The 25,054-nt window shown below is 36.2% G+C and overlaps 1 protein-coding gene across 1 annotated transcript in view; it reads right to left on the reverse strand.

Moving 5' to 3' along the window:
- Positions 1-24,389, reverse strand: part of LOC113512474 (muscle-specific protein 300 kDa) — a 232,148-nt gene extending 207,759 nt beyond the window's left edge. Inside the window, exon 1 of the mRNA XM_052899082.1 lies at positions 24,164-24,389. The gene's annotated coding sequence lies outside the window, so the exon portion shown is untranslated. The remainder of the gene's footprint in view (positions 1-24,163) is intronic.
- Positions 24,390-25,054: the final 665 nt, after the last annotated feature.

Consider the following 25,054-nt stretch of genomic DNA (forward strand, 5'->3'; position numbering starts at 1 on the left):
TATAATTAAAATTTAGATAAAATAAATATATTGTATTTTAGGGATAAATAAGCTAAAGTGGCAATTGACACATAGCTCAAAAAACAAACAACTGATGAAGAAAAAAGAATGGAGACACTGTATAGGCAAACGCAGTGTAGGACGAACACTAGATGGAGTGACTACCTCAAATACATTGCAGAGAGTCAGTGGATGCAGATGAGTCAGGATCTAGAAGGCCTAGGTTCAGCGGTGGACAGATAATGGCTGAGATAGTGACGATGATGAAATAAATACACAACTGTATTTCCTGTTTTTTTTTATGTGTGATAATAGAATGGTAACCCCGCCTGCGCTATCGGTATACACCGGCGGGGTACCAGTTAGGGATGATAGGTGACAATGAAAGGACAGGTCGGTTAGCCTATCGTGACGAATTCCACTAGAATTAATCACGATTGTTTCCAGGGGAACCGCGTGGAGGACGACTTGATAAACTGTGGTAAACGTAACAATTAACGTGGTAACATTGCGCTGAGGGGAGAAACGGGATTGTTAGCAATGGAGTTTGACAGCCCCATTGCTAACAATATACCCTATTAGGTCGACCTCGACGTGGTTCCCCCTGGAAACCATCGTGAACAATTCTTGTTGAATTCGTCACGATGGGCTAGCTGACCAGCTTCGTCCTCACCTTCACTTCGTCTCTCGCTGGTGCCCCACTGGTGAGTGAGTATATTTGAATCTATCGTGACAAAAGGCGAACCATTGTTCACACCTAAATTATATAATACTGCACTAAACAGGTTTAGATTATCCATTAGCCAGTGTAAGCAACTACCTAGGACACACCCATCAACAATTTTTTTAAGAAAGTCTTTTTAAGTGAATTTAATTAATAAATATGTTTTTTAATTTTTGTATTTAACAAACTATTAAAGAAAATATTATTACTTTTTTTTTTTTATAAAAAAAAATTATCATATTTTGTGATATATTACACATAAAGTAGTTTTTTATGAGTGATACAGGTGAATTGCCTAGAGGTCCCAATACAGTTAATTCGGTCCTGTCTTAAATTATATCGATTTTTTACGGTGTTTCTGTAAAAAAATATACCTACTGCATTGTCTCAGTCAAGTCAAAGCTATGTTGATGAACCCGATCAGAACACATCAGCAACAGTCTTGCCATCTGTGTGCCAAAATGATACAGTAAATGATGTCTCTAACAACTCACAAATCCAGTCGAATGGTACTCTTAATGTTAATAATAAACCAATGTCTTGTAATGTTGATGGTAATCCTACTATGAGAACAAGGTCTGGACGTGTCGTCCGACCACCTGTTAAACTTAATTGTTAATTTAAAATTATACTGAATAGAATGTGAGCATTTGCTCATTTATATAAAATTCTTTTTTATTTATATAAAATGATTATCTATGGTCGAGGACCAAGAAGAGATCATCTGTGGGACAGATCGAAACAAAAATAAAAAATGTATCACCTGTCAGATTTTAATAAATAAAACTACTGGACTGGATAACTGGATAACTCATTTCAATAATTTCTCATTTAATAATCAAAAACACCCACAATCTCCTTTTTTTATGTCTATTGAAAACTATTACTACAGTATTAACACGACATACGCTCTTTTCATTAAAAAGAACCATTAAATTCGGTATTCTCTAAGACATCGATTAAGCTATGCGATCAACAATATAATAATAAAAGAATAAAGTCCCAATAAATTTCCCGTATTTATATATAAGTTTTGAAAAGAATAAAAACACAGTCCACAGTAACTCTACGATCTTAAGTCGGTTAAAAATCATTCGTACAGGCCTAACCAAACATTTTTACGTCAAAGTGGCAATTAACACATTACGCCGCGCCTTGGCCAGACCATCGAACTAATATGCTCTGTTTCTGTTGGTCCGCACTGAATAGGTTACGGCCTAACTGCGAGGATTAGGGTTGCCAACTCTCCCAGATAGGACGGGGGAAGGGACTGTCAGTAACGCGGGCTACCAGTGTCATTGCCAGCAATATACCCCTGTTTTTTTTTTATGACTGAAAATAGTATGATAACCCCGCCTGCGCTCACGGTATACGCTTGCGCAGCACCAGTGAAGGGTGATAGATGAGAATGAAAACAGGCCAGTTAGCCCATCATGATGAATTCATCAGGAATTAACCATGATAATATCCATGGGCATGGAGTACCGCGAGGAGGTCGGAAAAACTTGTTGGGTATATTGCTAGCAATGGGATTCTCAGTCTCCATTACTAACAATCCCTTTCCTCCAACTCTCCCAGATTGGACGGGGGAAAGGACTGTTAGTAACGCGAACTACCAATATCATTGCTAGCAATATACCCTTGTCAGTCGACTTCCAAGTGGTCCCTGGAAACCACCTGAAAACCCGGCATGTACAGCATGATGGAGCAAGGAAAAAACCTTACGTACTAACAAACTTGGATTTTTTATGTAAAAAGTTTTATAATTTTGTGGTGAAAAATAGACAAATATTAGATACTGCTCTAAAACAATATATATATATATATATATATATATATATATATATATATATATATATATATATATATATATATATATATATGTAAACTTAAAAAGCGCACCTGTATATTTATGAACATATATTTATGTCTATATATGCATGAATATATACAATTAAATATAATGTAATTAATTATGTATAAACTTAAGTTTGTTTAGTGACATTGATGCTCCTTTCCACTTTGGGTGTTGCTGGAAGAGAACTCTTTTAGAGTTACTCGCCTTTGTACATTTGATTACCGCTGTCATATTATTTATGTATAATTGGTGCGTAAAATATAGTAATAAATAAATAAATAAATATTTTTTTAACCCCACCTCGATAAAATTCTTAAACATAACATTCTCTGTAATTGTTTGTATCTATAATAAGTTTACTATTGTAATCTTTTGGAGGAAACAATAAAGAGTATCTATCTATCTATCTCCCGGGTCCTTTCGAGAGTTGGCAACCCTAGCGAAGAAGTATACGATCATATTAACCAGACGCCCGTTCGCCCTACAGTTTTATTTGAGTTAAATAGTTCCACGGTGGTACGAGAGTTTGGTGTTAAATTCGGCATGCCGATAACACATCGAGTGTTTATAGCGAATCGAAAAACAGGTGATTCTCGATTCGTCCGTATTCTTTGTAATTATAAAAATATATATTTCTCAAACATGCTTAGAAGTGTGAGCATTATTTTGACTATCTTCTTCGAGATAAATCAAAATTGTCGTACTGTCCAGATACATGCGGGCAGCGGCCGGCAAAAATTGTATGAAAATCCATATCTGTCGTATTTTGCGGCTAGATAAATTAATATGTAATCTCATATCTGTCCTGTAATTTAAAAATGGAATGACCTTTTACTTCGGAACATGGCTACCAAGGAGGTAACTAATACAAACAAGGTTTTATTTAAATTTCGAACTGGTTTTCAAATAGAAAGCGATTTATTGAAAAAAAAAAACAGAGGAACATTATGGCGCGTGAAAAATTATTATTGTGCGTTATTCGTCATTAAACTTAAAAACTAAAATTGTGTTTTTGATTTCCGCGCATTGTTTGAGAAAAGTACTATACAAGCCTTGGCTACAACTAGGCTTTGATGGACTCATGTATGTGTGCATCGGCTACGCCTCAGCCCACATTTGCACGTCCGTCCATCTTACTCCGTCTGTCCATTGCTGGTCGCTGCAGTAATGTACTATTAAAATAAAACTATCAGATTTTTAGTATCCATAGTTTTTTTAAGCGACTTAGAATGACAAACAAACTGACGGCCCACCTGATGGGAAATAGTTAACGTCACCTGTACACATAAACAGTGCCATAGACATGACAGAGTACACTGTTTTTATTGGTGAATTAAATCAAGGTGATATAATTCATGTTCAAAATTAAAGGAAAAATGGTTAAAGAAATAAATTTGTCAGCTATGTTTTTTTTTTGTGCAATGAACATTAAAAAGGTATCCAGACACGATCAACTAAAAGTGAACTTGTTCTTTTAAATAATTTTTGGGCATTCAGTGTTATGATGGAAATTAAACCCTATATTGCTAGCAATTGAGTTGCTAATCCTTATTACTATCAATCTCTTCACCCCCACAACTAATCCTCCTCTGTATCCTGTAATTTTACTGCCCTATCCCACCTTTCAAACTAAAACGCAGCCATGCAAACACAATTGCTTCACGGCAGAAACACGAATGGGACAGAGGCACACAAGCAGACGGCTTCTGTAGAAAGTTTCTCTCCGGTATACTGTATATATTCTTACGACTATAATCTCCAGTGGGGTAGACAGAAACATTTTGTCAACAGTTACCGTTATGGTGAACGTAACCACTGGAAACGTCCGTATTTTGCTATAGATAGGGTAATAATTATAGTATTTTTTTTTATTTGAAACAATACGTTACAACATAGTTTATAATATTAATAAAACAGGGGAAAGAAGGGATTGTTAGTAATAGGGATTAGCGGCCCCATTGCCTGCAATATACTGTGTCAGGTCGACCTCCACGCGGTTACCCCTGGAAACCATCGTGAATTGTTGTTAATTAATTCGTCACGATTGGAGTGGATAGTTAACGACTGACATGACGATGATTGTCATTCAATTCAAATTTTCGATTAAATTCATTTAGTTATTTGGACTTTCATTTCAAACGGCCAATGTTTAATGACTTGAAACCTTCCAGACAGATTGCTTACATATGAATACAAAAGGAATTTATCGAGCAAGAATGAATGGAGATGTCGGTAGGGACCGCTCTAGGCGGACATATGTCGACCAAATAGGCGACATGCTGAAGAAGGGTCAAATTAAAAGTACCCGTAACCGGCGAGCGTGTATGAAAAGATTGATGAATGTGGAGGAAGCGAAAGAGGTTTGTTTGAATCGAAGCTTTCGATTGTTTGATTCCATTGTTTCTGCCTACCTTAACAGGAGACAGGCGTGTCAAATATGTATATGCAGGGGGGAAAGGGATTGTTAGCAATGGAGTTTGACAGCCCCATTGTTAGCAATTTGCCCTATTAGGTCGACCTCCACGTGGTTCCCCCAGGAACCCATCGTGAACAGTTCTTATTGAATTCGTCACGATGGGCTAACTGACCTGCTTCATTCTCACCTATCATCCTTCATTGGTGCCCCGCCGGTGTATACCGATAGCGCGGGTGGGGTTATTCCATTATCACCCATTAAATATATATATATATATACATGTACATGTATGTATGTATGAATACGCATTCTGAAAACTAATGAAAGCATCACCACGTCCCAAAATGTTATGTTGACACAATTTTAACATCGAAAATTAACGATTCCGCCTAAGTGGACACTTGCTTTATTTATACAAGAGACCCAAATAATACGAAATTAGCCTTGACGTCTTGCAAAGCCGCTGCACTGCTATAATATTTTGAAAGACATATAACTGTTAAATAAATTATATTGGATACACGCCAACAGGCGGTAGACTGGCGAGAAATGATTTTTAACTTTCCCAGTTTTTCTACAGGGCACAACGGGTGGTGTGGAGACCTTGCCCTTCTTATTGGGGACACATTTAGCACGTGTCTTTACGCAGTGCCATCTTCAAGGTGATTAGATGACAAAGGAACTATGGTATCACTAAGGAAATGGTAAGTAACAAAGTATTATACCTTGCCAATTAGATGAACACTTGGTTGCCTTTGAAAATCATTTATTTATTTATTTATTTACAATAATAAAATATATTATAATATATTCAATATATTATATTATTACAGAGGAATAACACCTGAGTCCTCAGGAATGGCAACGCATAGGGGGTGTCATGAGCGATACAGTATACTCTGTTATGTCCATGGCACTGCTCATGTCTATAGGCGACGGTTACCACTTTCCATCAGGTGGGCCGTCAGTTTGTTTGCCATTCTAAATTGCATAAAAAAATATTATGGATGTTAAAAAACTGTAAGGCTTATTTTTGTAGTTTTAAGTCGCTTGGATACTGAGGGATGCTGAGGGACCTTTACTTGCTTTTGGTATTGAAATATGGGAAATAGAATGTATATTACTTTTAAGTGAAAGTCTAGAGAAAATGTGTAAGGTAAAGCACATATTTTGAGAGATTTATTTAATTTTTTTTTTCAAAGTAGAATAAAATTATAATTACACGATCTATCTGTGCATAAGAGGTATTTAAAAAAAAAATACATCTAAATTAAACCAACAGAAGTCAACGATTATTTTTAAAATTTCTTTCTGTCTCTTTTTTCCGTTACACAAAAACTACTTGGCCAAATAGAACGTGTTTTTTTTTATAGATGACAATGGAATGGTAATTCCGCTTGTGCTAACAGTATACGCTGGCGGGGACTAGTGAAAGATGATAGGTGAAGATGAAATGGCAGATCTGTTAGCCCACCGTGAGAATACGCCAGGAATTCAGCACGATAGTTTCTAGGAGAAACCACGTGGAGGTCGACCTGATAGGATATATTGATAACAGTAGGGACTAACTACCCAATTGATAACAATCCCTTTCCTCCAGGATTACACAGTTGTTAAGTAATATTATATAAGTATGGTCGACCTGATAGGGCACATTGCTAGCAATGGGACTGGTAGTTCGCATTACTAACAATCCCTTTCTCCCAATAGAATGTGTTTTTTTTTTTTGATGGGTGAAAATGGTATGGTAACCCCGCCTGCGCTAACGGGATACGCTGACGGAGCACCAGTGAAGGGTGATAGGTGAGAATGAAAACAGGCCAGTTAGCCTCCTGATCAATTCAGCATCATGATGAATTCATCAGGAATTAACCATGATAGTTTCCAGGGGGAACCGCGTGGAGGTCCACCTGGTCGGATATATTACTAGCAATACGATTCTCAGTCCCCATTACTAACAATCCCTTTCCCCCTTTTCCCACAGTGGTGTTCCTGTAGGTCTGACTTGAAATACAGTGTTAATATTTTTATTTTGAGTATAGTTTTTTATTAATGGAGGTTAATTGATTTATGGAGTTCTTTATATTAAGATGGAGTTCTATATATTCTTTATTACACTAAAACACAGTAACAAATAAATAAATAAAAATAAAATAAATAAATGATAGTCATATATATATATATATAATAGATGTAATATCTATTTATAAAATTCACATAACTCTGTTACCATTTTAGCCATAATCAACAGATTACACAATATTATTTATGAATATGAATGTAGTCAACGACCCTTTTAGACGACGAGTGTGCGTGGCTGCCAGCCAGACGGTAGTGTTTGAGAAAAATCGCCAAGTGCGTGTTGCGCTGAATTGGCGTTAGTTCCGTAGCTGTTGTCATACAACTAAAATGTAATACAGTATCGTCAATATAGAGAATAGAGGAGGCAAAACGCTGGGCCGTCTTATACGATATGACGATTTTTTAAAGAGCATAGTAGAAGGAAAAATAGAGGGCAAAAGAGAAAGGAGAAAGCCGAGGAATAACTACACAGGACAGATAAAAGAAACACTAGGTGTCATGTCGTATAGGGAGGTCAAGGATATGGCCTAGGATAGAACTGGCTGGAAGAAGATGCATGAATTAGTTGCACTGACAAGAGAAAACACTTAAATGATAAGAGAGATAAAGAGAGAGATCGTCAACATATTAGCCGTTATCTGTCCACTTTTTTTTTTAATGGATGATATTGGAATGGTAACCCCGCCTGCGCTAACGGTGTACGCTGGCGGGGCCAGTGAGAGATGATATAAGGTGAGAATAAAAACAGATCAGTTAGCACATCGTGATGAATTCCACAAGAATTAACCGCGATGGTTTCTAGGGGGAGCCGCGTGGAAGTCGACCTGATGGACATTTACCCATTAGATCGACATCCACGCGCTAGCAATGAGGCTGTTAGACCCTATGACTTGTGTGAGGGTTGCGAGAAATTACAAAGTAACTAAATATAATAATGAATAGTAGCACCCCTGTGGGGGGAAGGTACTGTTAGTAACGCGGACTACCAGAATATACCCCATCAGGTCGACCTTCCACGTGGTCCCCCCTGGAAACCGGCGTGCTGAATACCAAGTGTATTATTTATCACGATGGGCTAACTGGCCTGCCTTTTTCATTCCCGCCTATCATCCCTCACTAGTGCCTCGCCAGTGTATACCGTTAGCGCAGGTGGGGTTGCTATTATTATTTAAAAAAAATGCATTATAAAAAAGAACTATGCCTGTGAAGTTGCGATATATACCTAGTTAATAATTTACAAAAATGTCAATCCAATAGCAATTCTGTTTAATGTTTAGTCTAAATTTAGAAGTCAAATTTTGAGGTTATTTCTACTCGTATAGTGTGATAGAGAATGAATAATAATTACTATGTCATGTAGTTTATTCTGAATCTATGTGTGTTGGTATGAACATTTTTCGAGTTATGATCCTTTGGAAATATATAGAACTCCACTAGTAGAATATTTTACCAGAGGGAGACTTTGTACAAAAGTTGTTTGCTTGAGCACCTCCGGCTGGTGAAGCAGTTGTGTTTGCATGGCTGTGTTTCGGTTTGAAGGGTGGTATATGGCAGTGAATTTACAGGATACAGAGGAATAACACCTGTATCCACATGGCAACACACGGGGAGTATTATGGGCGGAACAGTTATACTCTGTTATGTCCATGGTACTGATTATATCTATAGGCGACGGTTACCACTTACCATCAGGTGGGCCGTTACCTTGTTTGCTATTCTAAGTTGCATAAAAAAAATCCTTAAAAAGCTACGAATAATTTATGACAATTTAAACATAGTCTTTTCTTTTTTTTATATAAGGATCCCAAATTGACACTTTGGGCAACGCACTCGTCTCCCTGGCCAGCCTCCAACGGTGCCAGCGTAACGACCCGTTATACAATACAAATATTATTTTACTACATCTCTAAGACTGGAAAAAAATAAGGAAAGAAGCCAAGTACATCGTATGATGGACGCAGTGGCAGGTGACTGATGGGCCTTGAGAACGTATGTAGAGTTATTCGAGCTAACTGGGGCATAACAATATTGTTTTTTCTAATAAACAACTAGAAATATAGATGCATGCTATCTATCTATGTATTCTATTTAAGAGCGCAGCTCTTGTCGGTGGAGCTCTTGCCACTGACTAAGATTTTCAGCGAGTCTCTTCACCTCTTGATACGACACGACATCAACTGTTTCCTTGATCTGTCTAATATAACTATGTCTTAGTCTCCCCTTTCCTCTCCTTTCTTCTCTCTTGCCTTCTATTATAATGTTCATAAGTTCGTCGTATCAAGTATCCTAATGTTTTTCCCCCTTCTGACCTCAAAACATAAAAAATTATAGAGAGTTTTCATTTATTTATTGCCGTACATAGAAATGAACGAATGGACTACAGTCCCGGCACAGAATGGGCAATCCATTCCTTTCCCTATGAGCTCGTGAGAGGCGACTAAAAAAACTTAATAATCGAGGGAGCAATGTACTTCTTAAAACATAAACTAAAACCTAACTGCGTTTGCCAATCAGCCTACCAAACATAGCAACTATTGGCAAACCCCTTCTTATTAGAGAGGCCTATGTCCAGCAGTGGACAGCTAACGGATGAAACGATAAGCTGCGACAAAACAGCTGTGCTTGTATTTGAATATTGATTTTTTTAAAACTAGAATGTCCAAAAAGTTGATAATCTACCTGATGGAAAACAGTCATCTATAAACCTAAACACCATCATAGGCACCACAAAATATACTGTAAATGAACAGGGTATAATGTATAGGTATAATTCCACTATAAATGTACAGAGAAATAACACCTGAGTCCTCAGGAATGGCAACGCATGGGAGGTATCATAGGCGAAACAGTATACTCTGTTATGTCCATGGTACTGTTCATGTGTATAGGCGACGGTTACCACTTTTTATCAGGTGGGCCGTCAGCTTGTTTGCCATTCTAAGTTGTATAAAAAAAAACAAAACTAGTCACCCCCATACGTTGCCATTCCTGAGGATTAAGGTGCTTATAAACTCTCTAATTTCACTGCCACGTTCTACCATTCTAATCGAAAAACTGAAAAGCCTAAGAACACGAGAGAAACATAAATATAATGTAATATTGAGGCCCATAAGAGAACCGACTTCAATTGCGACAAAATCACTTATGTATTTTGCTATTTTGAGGGCAAAAAAATAATAATCTGAATTGTGACCATTTTACGTTACTATGGCACACGCATGAAAAAAGGAAATTCTTGTTTTATATATTTTGCTTTTGTTTTTTTTTTTGTTTTTCATTCTTTTATCTCTTTTACTGTGTTTTGTGTGTATGTTTGTAGTATGTTTGTATTGTAATTTGTGTGCTGTAAGTAATTCAATATATATATATATATATATATATATATATATATATATATATATATATATATATATATATATATCATCATATCCCTACCCTTATCCCAATCATTATTTGGGGTCAGCGTTATATGGTTTTATCCATATTACTAAAGGATTTGGCTTAGTTTTACGACCGGCCGCCTATATATATATTTATTTCTCTCACAAAATGACAACATAATAAAATTTACAGCTATATAGGTTACAATTTAAAAACAATCTTTGTGAGAGACTGGTGTCGGTACTAGGATTACCCGTCTTACAGAACACCAGGCTCCCAAACTCAAGAACATCTATTTTACTTGATCTATAAAGGTAAGAGTATACAAATTAACATCTATCTATCTATCTATTATGGTCTAAAATATAATCTACTAAATTGAATTTAATAAAATCTCTATGGCCCTATACTGTAAGTATATATTTCCAAATAAAAAAAAGAATTTTCCAAATCGGTTTATAACTGACGGAGTAATGAAGTAACAAACATAAAAAAATGAACCGAATTAAGAATCCTCTTCTTTTTGAAGTCGGTTTAAAAGTATTTCTCGTTTACGCAGAACATAAATATATATATTAAAATCAAAATAAATATACACTACATAAAATATCTCATCATATTTTGAACGTTTGAACGGCTTAACCAAATACGTGACGATATTAATTAAAATATGCCAGCGAACATTTTTTCCAGCGAACAATAATGTTTTTCCTAACATACCACCACGGTCTTATAAACATATACGATAACGGAAGACCGTAATGGCCGTCTGAAAATGGCCGAACATCATCTCTAAAGAGATGCATCAGTCATAATAAAGTAATTCGAAGCTGGCGGTGCGTAGGTGATGATTACATCAAAGTTTGAAAAATAGTATACGCCCACCTAACACCAGCACGGCAACTATACAACGAATGCCGTACAAGTGTTTTTTTTTTCTTTTTTATTAATTTAAAATGGGCTTTCGTATTTTAACCACACTACAATTTATCATAATTCTTATCTAATTACATACATACATACATACATATCTGTCACGCCTGTCTCCCATTAGGGTAGGCAGAAACAATGGAACGCCAAATGCTTCGATTCAAACAAACCTCTTTCGCTTCTTCCACATTCATCAATCTTGTCATGGGATGTCCTCTCTATTAATCTGTCCGATTGTGGAGTAAAGGCATACGGGTACGCAACCCCGGCCTCCATATCGACTTCAGTTACAAAACCTATGTCTTCTCCGTAGCTGTATTGGCAGAGCAATTTGATTTTGTAGTTGTCGTTTCATTATTTACCAGAGAGAGACGTTTTTTTTACAACACATGGGCAATCGAGCATTGGGCTCACCTGATAATAGAAAGACAGATAGATAATTTATTTACATTACTTACAGCACACAAATTACAATACAAACATACACATAATACACAATAAAAGAGATAAAAAATGAAAATAAAATGGCAACAAAACAAAAAAAAATGGTGACAAAAAAATCAATGATGGTAAGTGACTACCGCCGCCCATGATCACCCACAACACCAACGACATTGCAGGTGCGCTGCCGGCCTTTTAAAAAGGAATATGTTCTTTTCTTAAAGGTTATGATGTCGTATCGGTTCGGAAATACTGCTGCTTGAAGTTGATGCCAAAGGGTGGTTGTGCGTGGAAGAAAGTGCCTTGAAAAACGCACGGTGAAGGACCGCCATTCGTCCAGAAGGTTGGGATGAAACTTTAGTTTATGGCGGGTTGTACGACGGTGAAAATCAGCAGCAGATATCAACTTTATAACAAAATCGTCTACTTGCATAACAAGCAGTTGTTTGCATGACTGTGTTTCGGTTTGAAGGGTGGGTTATGGCTGTGAATTTACAGGGTACTGAGGAATAACGCCATAGACCTTGGGAATGGCAACGCATGAAGACACAGTACACTCTGTTATGCAATTAATCCTCCACTGGTGCCCCTTTCGTAATCTATGGTGTACCATACCATTGTCATCCATAAAAAAAATCCCTGCACAAAATCTATATCTACTAATATTATAAAAGACAATGTTTATAAAGATGTTTGTATGGTCAGATAAATGGATATTTCTTATATACTCATATACCGATAGCGTAGGCACGGTAACCATTCCATTTTCATCAATTAAAATAAAACGGCTGAACGGATTTTAATTAAATTTGGTACATTGATAGATTATACCCTAATTTAACACATACAATATTTCATATACCGAATCACGCGGGCAAAGCGACGGGAAAAAGCTAGTAATAAATAAACGCGACCAGATTTTTCGGAGACGTTAAAATCAATAGCACGTCATCGTGCAGTGACTGCTGGAAATTCTAAATCGGTCGATTGTATCAGCTAGTTGCAACGACTCTAATATTAGAACGTGTTGACTCCAACCAGACTGGCAGACTGCTCTTGGTACCAGAAACACAGTGACCAGTGATATTAAATAATTAATTAGCTAATTAGCTGTAATATTTTTTTTTTATATAACTTAGAATGGCAAACAAGCTGACGGCCCACCTGATGGAAAGTGGTAACCGTTGCCTATAGACATGAGCAGTACCATGGACATAACAGAGTATACTGTTTCGCCCATGATACCCCCATACGTCGCCATTCCTGAGGACTCAGGTGTTATTCCTCTTTCTTTCTTTTTATTTTCTTTCTTCCTTATTCCTAATTCGTAATCAAATCATCTTTACTCAAATAAACAGTATTTACAAACACTTTTACCTAAATCATAATTTTTTTTAATCTACTACAAGGTTCGGAAAGTTGTTATCTGTTGGAAAGAGACAACAAGAAACTCAACAGTCATCAATTCTTTTAAATCTCTGTTAAAATTATGTGTATTTATTTCAATGTGCTATGTCTAAAATTACATGGTCGTTAAAAGACCGTACATGGTCGACTAACACTATGCACGTTTGTCATTCGAGTAATCGTTTAGTGTGTAATAGGCTTTGTTCAATAAGTGTTTTTTAATAACAGTTTTAAATTTATCAAAAGATAGATCCAAAATATCCTTCGGTATCTTATTATGACATTTAATGTCCATTCCCATAAAAGACCTAGTAACTTTTTCTAAGCAATACATCAAAACAGCAAGTTTGAATTTGTATCTAGTGTTAAGTTTACTAAGATCGCTGTTTTAAAGAAACAGTAGTTAAAAACAGTGCCCTGGAAGCAATTGCTGGTAAAATGGACTACCTTATCCTAAAATATTGGGTGGGACAGGTTTTATCAAATAGATGATAATGGAATGGTAACCTTGCCTGCACTATCGATTTATACTGACGGGGCACCAATGAGAGTTGACAGATGATGATGATGCAAATCAGTCATTACATCATGATAAATAAACCTGGAATTAAGCACGAAGGTTTCCAAGAAAGGTTCCCTGAAGGTCTCTAGCAATGGGGCAAGTACACACTGCTAGAGATTGCATGTATATCAATAATTACTAGTACCGCGTTCGAGTATTCTGACACTTCCCTATGGTTGACTGGGAGAGAATGTTTTAGCATTAAGTCCGCCATGTACACATATATGTATTAATGAATAAATAAATAAATGGTAACAAGCGTCCCCGTTACCTAGCAATCCCTTGCCCACTACCCGAGCGTTAAACATAAGTCTACCGTCTAAAAATACTTGCTTATTTATCATTCCATTAATAGATACATTACTGATGGTAAAACTAGTACAGTATTGGATCACAAAATGTTTTATTTTTATTCGCGGAACTTGTAGGTGTATATTGTTGCGGTTTACGCGTACATCTGCTGACTTTTCCACCTGATGACCTAAATACGTTTATACACATTGCTTTTTTTTAAAAAAATAACATTACAGTAATATCTAATGTAATCGATGCTGTGATTTACGAAAGAGTATGTTTCGCACCAAAAAATAAATACAGGGCATCAATCATGACATAATTCATTATCATCATCATCATCATTTCAGCTATTATGCACTGTCCAGTGCTGGACATAAACCTCCCCATAGACTGCCATAAAGAACGGTCCTGAACCACCTGCATCCACTGTCTCCCTGCAACGCATTCATTATTATTGTTTAGTAATCAACCTATTTTTATCTCTCTCTCTCTTTAATTTTTTTTTATACAGTGAAGGTGATAAACAAGCATACAGTCCGTCTGATGGTATTCGGTCAATGCAGCCTATGGATACCTTCAAAGCTAGGCGTTTCACGTACGCGTTGCCAACCTTGAAGAAATCGGGAAGAAAGGATTGTTAGTAATTGGTTCTAATAACCCCATTGCTAGCAAAATACCCTATTATGTCGACCTCCACACGGTCCCTGGAAACCATCGTGGTTAATTATTGTTGAATTTTTCACGATGGGCTAACTGACCTGCCTTTATCCTCATCTATTATCTCTCACTGGTGCCCCGCCAGCGTAAACCGATAACGCAGGCGGGGTTACTGTTCCATTTTTACCCATAAATAAAATACCTTGAAGGGGGGGAAGAGATTATTAGTAATACGGACTACCAGTCTCATTGCTAGCATTATATCCTACCAGGTCAACCTCCACGTGGTCCCCTCTGGAAACCTCGTGCTAAATACCAGATATATTCAATGCGATAGGCTAACTGACCTGCCTTTTCATTCTCACCTATCATCCCTCACTGGTGCCCCGCCGGCGTATACCGTTAGTGAAGGCGGGGTTACCATTCCATTATCAATTAGTAAATACCCTGAAGAAACCTTAATATACACGATTTTGAAGAACCCCATAGATAGATAGATAGAAACTCTTTATTGTTTCCTCCAAAAGATTACAATACTAAACTTATTATAAATATAAACAATTACAAAAAATAATCACAATGAGAAAACAATGGGCGACCTTATCGTTAAGAGCGATCTCTTCCAGGCAACCTTTGGATGGAGAGGAGTAATTATAAACAATTTGGTGGGAGGCACGATGAAAAATTTTGTTAGTTCTAAATATAGGAGATGTGATACATATAATAATATAAATATTATCCCATAGTGTAGTCTCATTATTTATTTATGGATAAGCCAGTGGGATCGCTTAGACCGGTGTTTCCCAACGTGGGACCCACGCCCCATAGGGGGGCAATTTGATAATTAAGTCCATTTTTAATTGTCAAATTAAAAATGGAGCGATTTTAACCCTCTTGCTCCGAGATATTTAAATGCAATGCTACAAGTAGATATCAGTGCCAAATTTAACAAAAACAAGTAAATGAAAACAATGCTGTAAATATTTATTAGGTATAATTTCGTTTGATGTTACCAAAATATCAACCGGGCGATTAGAGTCGTCAAGTAAACTTTTTCGGGAAAAATTATGTATGTATGTATTATGTATGTATGGCACAAAAAAGGTTGGGAAAGACTGGCTTAGGCAGTGCCTACAACAGAATTGTTTGATGCTCACCCTAGCATGCAAGTAGAACTTTTATGTACAAAAAGACATGTTTGTGCAAAAGTAAACTACCGAAACATTCGATTGAATAGTAGATTTTTTATTTTCACTGCTATTAATCATAAGTATATACTTTTGGTCAGACCAAGTATTCGTTTGTTTACATTTCCATTCAGTTTTATTGATACAAACATTAGAAATTTTGGGGGGAAAGGGATTGTTAGCAATGGTGTTTGACAGCCCCATTGCTAGCAATATGCCCCATCGGGTCGACCTCCACGTGGTTCCCCCTGGAAACCATCGTGAACAATTCTTGTTGAATTCGTCACGATGGGCTAACTGACCTGCTTCATCCTCATTTATCATCCTTCACTGGTGCCCCGCCAGTGTATACCGATAGCGCGGGTGGGGTTACTATTTCATTATCACCCATAAAAAAAAACATTAGAAATTTACTAATGAAAACTTCAATCAATAACAATGCACGTGATACCCCTTGTTTTACAGGCGTTCACCATCATACCATATCAGCCTTTTAATATCCACTCCTGAACATAAGCCTCCCACTTGGGAGATGTTACCAGTAGTTGCCATGTTTGGTAGGTGATATATTTTAGAAGGGACACTGCTGCCCATCGCTCATCCTCTCTTAGTCGCTTCTTACGACACCCACGGGAAAGAAAGGGGTGGGCTATTCTAAGCTGGAAGCACACGACTAGTTATAGTATAAATATGCTTAATTTTAGAATGATTATATATGCAAATTGTACATCTTCTGTTGATGACGTAGTAGCGACCACCATATAACATGCCTTTTTTATTTTTTTTATTTTATTTAATACTTTATTGTACACATTAGTTATAAAAATATGACAGAGGTAAACAAAAGTACAAAGGCGAGCTTAACTCTGATAGAGTTCTCTTCCAGCAACACCCAAAGTGGAAAGGAGCATCAATGTCAGAGGATACAGCAGTGTACAATTTTTAAACAGCCAAAATTAAATTAATTACATTATATATTTTATCGTACAAATACACATATACATATTTTTTATTTATACTTTTTTTTCTATTCAAATGAGATGCCTTAGAAATAACATCTTTGATTTGGAGTTATTCAGATAACGCACTTTCTTACATTTAAGGGCTAAAAAAGAACGTCATATACCTACTTACTTATTAAAAATCTCAAAATACACACTTGCTAATTAAAAAACTAATGATTATGCAAAATATTATCTATTATATCACTGACCATAGACTTTGACAACTTTTTAAAATTATAAATGCACTATTTCATTACTATATTTTTTAATATTTGACAGTTTTATTTTATTCGCTAAACAAGTATTAATTAAACAACCATCACAGAGTTTTCCCATAGTTTTTTTACTACAAACCATAAAGCATTTACAATTAAGAAACTCTGGATATGTCTCTCTGTCTGTACATCACGACGGCGTCGCCTTTCATACGCGACATCGGTGCCTAAACGCGTTTGTATTTGGATTTGGCTGTATGCCAGAGATGCGTGAGCCTTGTGAACTTTTACGTTAGTTAAAAAATATATCTAAACCTTCAAACGTCGAAAATAATCAAAGTGAATCTGAGTGAACATAAGTTGTGGCAAGAAGGAAATTGATGTATATAATTAAACGTAATTAAATGTTACGTTGTTGTGTGGTCCCGAGTACGGTACAGGCCACTTCTTTTCCGTGGGTGTCGTAAGAGACGACTAAGGGAAGTGAATGGTCAAGAAATGCAGCAGCGTCTGTCTCAAAACATTACCAAAGCCGAACTGCCAAACGTGGCAACTACTGACAAACCCCTCTAAGGAGAGGCTTATGTCAGCAGTGGACAGTTAAAGGCTGATGTGGTGATGATAAAATGTTACGTTAACATTGACATAACATGATTTTAGTTCTACTTGATAATTATACTGACTTTTTACAGAAGCCTGAATAGTTTAAGAATAATAATTATATAATCATTTTTTTTTATAATACAGGGGGGCAAATGAGCATGCAGCTCACCTGATGGTAAGTGACTACCGCTGCCTATGAGCACCGGAACACTAGAGGAATTGCAGGTGTGCTGCCGGCCTTTTTCTGATTCCATGCTAGGAAATTACCTCAAATTATAACATACCCGACTTTGTACAAAAGTCGATTGCTTGGGTACCTCTGTCCCATTCGTGTTTCAACCGTGAAGCAGTTGTGTTTGCATGGCTGTGTTTCGGTTTGAAGGGTGGGATATGTTGTGAATTTACTGGGTACAGAGGAATAACACCTGAGTCCTCAGGAATGGCAACGCATGGGGGGTATCATGGGCGAAACAGTATACTCTGTTATGTCCATGGTATTGCTCATGTCTATAGGCGACGGTTACCACTTTCCATCAGGTGGGCCGTCAGCTTGTTTGCCATTCTAAGTTGTATAAAAAAAAATTACTAAAGGTAGGATAAAAAAAAAAAATATGCTCACGATAATAATTTCCAACGGGATAATCAGAAGAATTCGTCGACTACTGCCACTGTGTTGAACGTAACACTCGACGTAGTGACATTTCGGCGAGCATATTAGAATCCACCGTGATAAGGGCGAGCCTACTGCCGGCACTCGGATTAATTTGATTTATTTTAAATGGTTTCCATAACTGGAAATTTAGTCATTGGTGTCAACCAGACTCGAACTCATGACCTTTGCGGTCGATAAATCGGGGTAGCATGGCATTAAGCTACCACACTGTATAATACTAGGACATCTCTTTAAATTCTAGTAATATTATAAATACATATATACAGACATATCTGTCACGCCTGTCTCACATTAGAGTAGGCAGAAATAATGCAACGCCAAATGTTTCTATACAAACAAACCTCTTTCGCTTCCTCCACATTCATCAATCTTTTCATACACGCTCGCCGGTTACGGGTACTTTTAATTTGGTCCTTTTTCAAGACATGGGATATTTTCCACTAATTGTCATGCTTGACAGGTGTTTTTTTTTTCTAATTTAATTAGCATGCAAACAAATTAAAGAAAACTATGGATTTGTTAATACCACTTAAACCTCTTGGGCTTGTGTGTGATTCTTTACATTTCGTTCTCAAAGGTTGACAACCACAGTTAGGTTTTTGGTGATAAGAGGAACGCTTCTGCCCATTCTTCGACCATTAATTAAGATAATACCAAATACAAAATTATAATTTTATACGCACCACTAATTGAAAATTTTTTGGTAACCGCTGATTTCACTAGAAGCTACTTCTCCAAGAAATAAGTCCACTGATGTGCAAATCTATATCTTGACCGATTCTTATATACTTTTCTATGCACAAAACTACAAACGAAAAATTTACAACTTGATTTTCTAAGTTAAACTAAATTTTTTTGATTATTTTCTTTTATCAAAAAATAATGCTTGTTCAACGATGACTGAATTATGTATTCACCGAATATGCGAACTTGACCTCAATACAAACTATACTAACATTAAGACAGCCATGAAACTGCAATTAGCGGAAATTATTGTAACGCTTACGTGGATGACGTGAGCTGATTCCAGCGCTCACAGTCATCAATTAGAACTTTGCAATTTCCAAGCTAAAAGTGAAATTATTAGCTTAACAGTCCAATAACTCGAACAACTGCCGAATAGAGACTTGTCCCTATATATTTAAGAAAGAAAAGAGAAAGGAAGGCAAAAACTTTCTTCCACGCACAACCATTTTTTGGAATCAACTTCCAGCAGCAGTATTTCCGAACCGATACGACAACATAACCTTCATGAAAAGCGTATATTCCTTTTTAAAAGGCCGGCAGCACACCTGCAATGCCGCTGGTGTTGTGGGTGATCATGGGCGGCGGTAGTCACTTACCACCAGGTGAGCCGCATGCTCATTTGCCCCCTGTTTAGCACATGATACACCCCATGCGTTGCCATTCTTGAGGACTCAGGTGTTATTCCTCTATACCCTGTAAATTCACGCCATATCCCACCCTTCAAACCGAAACACAGCCATGGAAACAACTGCTTCACGGTAGAAACACGAATGGGACAGAGGTGACCAAGCAAAAGACTTTTCTACGTCTACCTCTGGTAATATACCCTATATCTGGTAATATTATATCCTAATTTAGAACTTAGGATCTTTTATTTGTTGATTTGCGAAAACGAAGCCGCGGGATATAACTAGAATGTAATAATGTTGGCACATTTCACGAGTTTCCGTGACGTTGCAAATTTCAAGTTACTATAACGAAAGTCGCGTGACATGACTGATTATAATGACATGAATGATTACTTACGCTACGGTTATTTTTAATACAAATTCTCCTTTTTATTAAATCACTTTTCAAGCGACTTCAAAAAGTAGGAGACAATGACTTCATCAATTGTATTTCATAATTTAGATTTTTTATCTGAAATGATAAAAAAAATATATGTGCAGTCTGGAAAATATTATAGTTATACTGTAGTTTTCTTTATCTTTATATATATATATATATATATATATATATATATATATATATATATATATATATATATATATATATATATATATATATATATATATATATATATAAGGCAAATCGGTATGAGGCTCATTTGACAATAAGTGATTGTCGTGTCACCCGAAATATTAAAGAAATTGCAGGCGTACTTCCGACCTTTTAGAAACAAATATGTTTTCTTTTCTTGAAGATTTCATTATTTTTTGAATTTGTCCATTACTAAATGCATAGTCAAATATTAAGGTTTTTCAGGGTGGCAAACGCGCACGTGACAACCCTAACGTTGCAGGATACTCACGTAAAATTTTTATTTACTTCGTCTACTCTCGGAAGGAGAGATGTTCCAAAATGCATCCATAGGCTACAGTAACCGTGTACCTTAAAAAAAATCGAAGCCTTTCTCTTTATAATATTAATTTAATTACACAGTCTGGACCATAGGTTCCCAAACCATTTTGGGCAAGAAACCCCTTTTCCAAAATGAATGAACCTCAGACCCCCTTAAGTAAAATAAAAATCCTATCTCTAATTTTTTCCTATTACTGAAAAATACTTACAAGTTTAATCCCTGGTCTAGATATTTAAAATCTTACTGAACTAAGTACGGAGACATCATGACTTAGTCTACAAGAATCGACTAGTAAGATGGACATCACGTGATATCCTATACAATGTGCTTTAAATTACTGTTCAAGTATATAATCGACAATTACTACTTTATATCAGACGGGCCTTAGCTCTTCGGTCGTTCCAAATTAAAAAAAAAAAGAGTCAACATACTTCTTATAATAATTCTGGGTACGTGCTTTTTAGTAAAAAAAAAATTATGACTCTAAATAAGTAGCATTCTAAATGATCAATAAAACAAATGCACCAACATGATAATCTTTTCACGCCATGTTATGTTACTGTTATATTAAAAATGGTTTAAATCTGTTCTAAAAATTATTTAATAAGTACGTAAATATTTTTTTAAAAATAGCTGTAACACAAATTTTCCTACTCTACATTATAAAAAAAAATTTAAAAAAGTCAATCGTATAATAACTGTTTTATTAGAAACTTAATGAAAAAATAAACAAATCTTGAAATTGTACAGAAATACACTCTAAACGAAGTAATAAATCGAAATAATCAAATTAACGATTTTTTATTTTATTAATTATTTTAATTAATTTATTCTTTATCGTATCTACAAAAAGAAAATTACTGGTACAAAAGACGGAGTTAATACTATATAGCATTCTCTCGCAGTCAACCTTTGGCGAAACAGAAATGTAATTATGCGGTGAAAAAATTGAAAGTTACTGCAAATAAACATTTACAGGGGGAAAGGGATTGTTAGTAATGGAGACTAAGAATCCCATTGCTAGCAATATACCCAACCAGGTCGACCTCCTCGCGGTTCCCCCTGGAAACTATCATAGTTAATTCCTGATGAATTCATCATGATGGGCTAACTGGCCTGTTTTCATTCTCATCAATCACCCTTCACTGGTACTCCGCCAGCGTATCCCGTTAGCGTAAGCGGGGTTACCAGAGGGAGACTTTGTACAAAAGTCGATTGCTTGGGTACCTCTGTCCCATTCGTGTTTCAACCGTGAAGCAGTTGTGTTTGCATGGCTGTGTTTCGGTTTGAAGGGTGGGATATGGCGTGAATTTACTGGGTACAGAGGAATAACACCTGAGTCCTCAGGAATGGCAACGCATGGGGGGTATCATGGGCGAAACAGTATACTCTGTTATGTCCATGGTACTGCTCATGTCTATAGGCGACGGTTACCACTTTCCATCAGGTGAGCCGTCAGCTTGTTTGCCATTCTAAGTTCTATAAAAAAAAAAAAAAAAAAACCATTTTCACCCATAAAAAAAAATAAACATTTACACGTACGTATTCATATTGACTTACAAATCACCTTCTTTAGGTATTATATTAAGCCCAATCGTGCCCTGTACTGTATACTCACGTAAAATTTTATCTACTTCGTACTCTCGAAAGGAGAGATGTTTCAAAATTTCTGATTTATGTAACTATTACATAGTCAATAGGACATTACTAAGAACAAGGTATTACATAGAAGGAATGATAAAATAAAAACTGCAAATCATATGATTGCCTCTTTTCTTCTTGTGCAAATATAATTAGTAAAAAGAGGACGAAAGATACACCATTTTTTTCAATTCACGGCAGGCTAATGTATAGAAAATGTTTGATATGTCAATTATTTATCAATGACAAATTTTAGATTACTAGATTCTATATTTGACACAGTTTATGTAGAAAGTATGCAAGCAGGTTGTATCTGAATTTGGTAGGGTTATACGGCCGTATAACATTTTCTATACACTAGCCTGCTATGAATTAACATTTTTATTACTCCTTCTATGTAATTCCTTGTTCTTAGGGACATTAGCAGGCTTTTTATAGTGGAATGAATTATACATTTTTTTACAATTTCATTATGGTCTAGTGAAACAAACTATACGTACATAAATTAATGAAGGGCAATGTACCTTTACATATATAAGCAACTGCCTATTAAAAAAAAAAGTAAAAAAGAAAATTAAATGCCATATTATCTTAATTTCTTTTGTTCACTGCTCACACATCTCCACACAGATTTACTCCGGCCAACATAAATTCAATTGTAAAAAATTTTAAAATCTGATTTTATATTTCATATTACAAGGCAATGAGACATAATTTAGAAAATAGTAGACTAAACACGTCTGTTTATTTATGGTTATACATCCATAAATTAACAATTTTATGGCTTCATTTTTTTTTTATTTATCTCGTGTATCTATTCTTTATTAAGCATTTTTGCCAAATTCATTTTTTTATGAAAAAATTCTGTAAACGTAAATTGGATTACACAATAATCTTTATTGCTATTTATTATAATTTTTGATACTCAATATAAAATAATCAAAAATATAAATCGAAAGAATTTAACATTTCAAATAAATTTGTCTGACGTTCAAAGTTTCTTAAATTAAGTATCGGATTATTTTTGAGTATGTCCTACCACCCACAACTGTGTATTTACGATACGTCATTTGAACAAGTATCATAAACAATCAATGTTTTATTTTTCAACAAAAGTAATCTACATCTAAACACATAGAAATAGACACAAAATACAAATATTTTAAATACCTTTCTGGAGGACGTGTTCGGTAGGAGACGAGACGGGACGCTTTCTTTAGAAAACCCGGTTTTAAAATGAAATGAGAACAAATGCTAGTTGAATGTGGAATAGACAGAATCACGAGATATTGCGAGAATATAAAATCAATACAGTCCAGCCTCCGCAACGCCTAGACTAAACCTACCGGCTTGCAAGTAGCCTAAAGTCTGTCGCAATGCGGTACCAACACACAAAAATGCTGCAAATAAAAGTTCTAATAACGTGTTAAAACAGAAGCAAGTGAAAATAATAAGTATTCTGTAAGTACTTAAAATGTTACGATTTGTTTTGTTAACGCCGAAAAGTTTGAGGTTAGGAAAACTTTCAGCGCAGTGTGCAATGAGAGGAAATTATAAGAAAACTATTACACTACGGAGCAGAGGAGGGAGGAAATGGAAAATTATTCTGGAACGGCAGGCAGACATATTGTAACTCAATACTCTCGCTTCCAGCACGTGTTTATCCGGCTGATGATTTACATTCCACTCAACGCAGCATTTAATCCGTTACAGATAAAAAAGCATCGCAAGACGGAAGCACATAATACTACATTACCTGTAACGCGGTACGGAACGTTCAATATCGAACACCACACACTGTCACAATCCACGATTTCGAATTTCGAATTCACTACAATTTCACGGGCGCGTTCCGAATTTGGATTTTCCCAATTGCCGAATACCGTTTACGGTGTGCCCTTACTAAGTGAACGTATGGTTACCGCGCGTTCGTTTGCCTTGATTTTGGGAATGTCGAAGCCGTAGCTAGCGATGGACTGAGGCGGGCGGGCGTATTCGGCCGCCTTCGGTTCACGTCGGCCACCTTTATATTTAGAATTTGGCTCTCTCCCCGGTTTTATATAGAAGTGAGTACATCGTATAAAGCGTATTCTAGATGCGGTCGCTGCCGATATATATATAGGAATTACGATTTTTTATTGAGTGGATTGTAAATTTTTGCATGCCGCCCGTCCGGACGATATGGATGGCCGAGATTTTTGGACAGGCGCGTTACACGCTCCATCTCCAAAAGTAGCTGTAGGAAAAGTCACTTAAAAGTATCTACGAGGCAATAACAAATTGTTTGTCATGGTAAATACTAACTGCATACTCACAGCTTTCTCATATAAATTAGTATGCCCTATATATTAATCTTTTTTTTAATGGGTGGTAATGGAATGGTAACCCCGCCTGCGCTAACGGTATACGCTAGTGTGGCACCAGTGAAAGATGATAGATGAGAATGAAAACAGGCCAGTTAGCCCATCATGATGAACTTATCAGGAATTAATCATGTTAGTTTCCAGAGAGAACCGCGAGGAGGTCGACCTGATTGGTTATATTGCTAGCAATGGGATTCTTAGTCTCCATCACTAACAACCCCTTTCCTCTCGATAGGATATATTGCTAGCAATGGGACTGCCATTCCATTATCATTCATTGAAAA

This window comes from Galleria mellonella, unplaced genomic scaffold (assembly GCF_026898425.1).
Source record: "Galleria mellonella isolate WM207_F2 unplaced genomic scaffold, CSIRO_AGI_GalMel_v1 utg56, whole genome shotgun sequence".
NCBI lineage: Eukaryota > Metazoa > Arthropoda > Insecta > Lepidoptera > Pyralidae > Galleria > Galleria mellonella.